The sequence below is a fragment of the Phalangium opilio genome, unplaced genomic scaffold (assembly GCF_054372755.1).
Source record: "Phalangium opilio isolate 3A_F unplaced genomic scaffold, DU_Popi_V2 ptg000046l_1, whole genome shotgun sequence".
NCBI classification, from domain to species: Eukaryota; Metazoa; Arthropoda; class Arachnida; order Opiliones; family Phalangiidae; genus Phalangium; species Phalangium opilio.
In genome coordinates, this window is record NW_028324169.1 from 427,650 (window position 1) to 430,470 (window position 2,821).

At 35.3% G+C, this 2,821-nt stretch overlaps 1 long non-coding RNA gene across 1 annotated transcript; it reads right to left on the reverse strand.

Annotated features, from left to right (window-relative positions):
* Positions 1–2,004: 2,004 nt before the first annotated feature.
* Positions 2,005–2,615, reverse strand: LOC149674125 (uncharacterized). Its single transcript, XR_016366741.1, has 3 exons — positions 2,408–2,615; positions 2,248–2,356; positions 2,005–2,090 (listed from the first exon to the last, which is right to left on the reverse strand). It is a non-coding gene; the product is annotated as an uncharacterized LOC149674125 (long non-coding RNA).
* Positions 2,616–2,821: the final 206 nt, after the last annotated feature.

Here is a 2,821-nt window from a genome sequence, read left to right on the forward strand (position 1 = left end):
AAAATTATGACTGAAAATGAAAGGGCTAGGAATGAATACGAAAATCTAAGGTTTGAAAATAAAAGGTTTAGACTGGAAACCGAGAGTATTCCTGACCGAAGTGAAAAATTGCAGCCTGAAAATAATGACTAGTTTTGTTTTTTGAAGACATGCTCAAGCGAAGCATGTTCTACTTTACTGTAGATAATTTTCTAAATGCCCTGAAAGGTTGTTTGAATAACGTCTCCCTGTATTTCTATTATTTTCAATGCTCGGCATGCACTTTCTTCATGATGGCATATACTCTCTCTGATTATTGTATTCTCCTTTGTGATTTTATAGTGCTCATTGTAGATATTCTATTAATTCATTTTCACCAAAGTTTCTTTAATATCCAATTTGACACGTACTTATTTTCATTCTCTCATTATAAATAGTTATTTTTTTCGCGTTTCATCCATTTAATTTATTACATGCGCTATTTGCGCGTACTTTATGATTTATTTCTCACATACGTGTTAGATTACTGTTAACTTATATTGTAATTTAGTAGACGCTTCATTTAATAAGCCAATTAAATTTATTGCATGGGTTATATCATGCATGCATTGAATAATTTATTAGATAGACTTCACAACATTTTTTAAATTATTTGGATTTTTGTTATCATTGACTTATTAAAAGGGGTTGTGAGGGTATCGTCCCTTTCAACCGAATTCCCAATGGACCGAAATCCCATTCGACCGAATATCCCGCAATGATTTTAGATTTCCAGCCCAATGGCTATATTCCCAATGGACCGAAATCCCAATCGTCCGAAAATGCCCCTAAAAAAATACATGAATATAACTTGAAACACTGTAGCCGTCAGCGATTCGGTGGTGTAGAGGATACGATGTTGGACTGCGAAGCGATAGGTTGTTGGTTCGAATCTCCGAAAGGTATGTTAATAATATTAAAAGTAAATGTTTCGTGATACTAATTAAAACGTTCACTTTCATTCCTTTCAAGGCAAGAGATATATAGAATTAATATACAAATTGTGCTTAAAATGAAGTACAGTCTTAATGGTAGTTCCATCAATGTCTTTAAGTTTTAAATTAAAATTTTAATATTTTGGTTTCGGGTGGGTTAGGTTAGGTTAGGTTAGGTTTGGTTAGGTTAGGTTAGGTTCGGTTTGGTTAGGTTCGGTTTGGTTTGGTTTGTTTGGTTCCAATAATTCGTTGACACCTTTTTCAAAATACGCTCCTTTTAATTAGCTACCACCTTTTCCAAAATATTCTCCCTTTCAATAGCTACCACCTTTTCCAAAACATTCTCCTATTAATTAGCTGCCACCTTTCCCAAAAGATTCTCCTATTAATTATCTGCCACCTTTTCCAAAATATTCTCCTATTAATTAGCTGCAACCTTTTTCCAAAACATTCTCCTACTATTTAGCTGCCACATTTTCCAAAATATTCTCCTTTTAATTAGCTACCACCTTTTCTAAAATATTCTCCTATTAATTAGCTGCCACCTTTTCCAAAATATTTTCGTATTAATTAGCTGCCACCTTTTCCAGAATATTCTCCTATTAATTAGCTGCCACCTTTTCCAAAATATTCTCCAATTAATTATCTGACATCTTTTCCAAAATATTTCTATTATTGCTAATAAATTGTTCGTGGTAAGAGGCGGGCTTTTAATACTCATATAAATAATCTTTTTACCTCCAAACAAGGTTGGGTTGGGTTGGGTTAGGTTAGGTTAGGTTACGTTACGTTTGGTCAGGTTAGGTTAGCTTACGTTACGTTTGGTCAGGTTAGGTTAGGTTACGTTACGTTTGGTCAGGTTAGGTTAGGTTAGGTTAGACTAGGGTAGGTGAGGTTCGCCGTAATTAAAACGTAGTTAAAATAAGTGCAGTAATACATTTTCAACTGACATTTATTTTAACAATAATAAGTTGAGTAATTTTTAATATATTTAATGCAAAACCACACAGTATGTCTTCTTCCAGTTCAATAGAATTTCGGTCCAATAGACCTTTTCACACTTATGGCCGCGCATGAGCAGTTCCAAGTTTGTTGCCATGAGTTTTACACTTCAATGGAGTTAACGTCTAAAATAAACTACGATGAACGTGTTTTAGAACGTTTTGTAATTTAATATAAAAATAAAATGCCTAGTATTTAAACCGAGAGAGTAAAATTAAAACCATGTTAAGAAACAAACAGTTTTTAAGTTCTAATGGAAACGGTGCAATGTTAATAGTTGGTTAAAACTCACTAAGCCTCGGCGACCGTATGGGATCGACGCTTCATCGGCGGACATTGCCGATGCCGTGCCCGAAAGCGCCGCGTATAACACGCTCGTAAGCCTTGGCGCCCAATTTGGTCTGTAGAATATTATAAATTACCCCAATCAATTGAATTCGATAAAATTTCACCTAGGAAGTTCAATTTATACTTTTACAACCATTAATAGAACACTGTTTTATAAAAATAAACTCAAATGCCTAACTAGTAAGGTAAAAGCAATGGTTACATAAATACGACTGGCAACAAACATTCTTTCTGCGCATGTTCACCTCTCGAAAATTTTACCCCCTTTTCACCCTCGCTCTAAGTGTGAAAAGGTCTATGGGACTATAATAAAATCGCACCTTTTGGCTACGTTCAGTCGAATGGGACACCACAAAAAGCCGTTCTGTCGAATGGGAATTCGGTTCAATGGGACCAAAGCGTTGTGAGCCTGTGTGGATAGTGCTTGTCACCCTCATAGAGCTAAGTGGAGCCGGGGAGGGGTTTAAAAAAGAAGAAAAAGTCTGTTACCGCCTTTAATGCTTTAAAACCGTTAACGG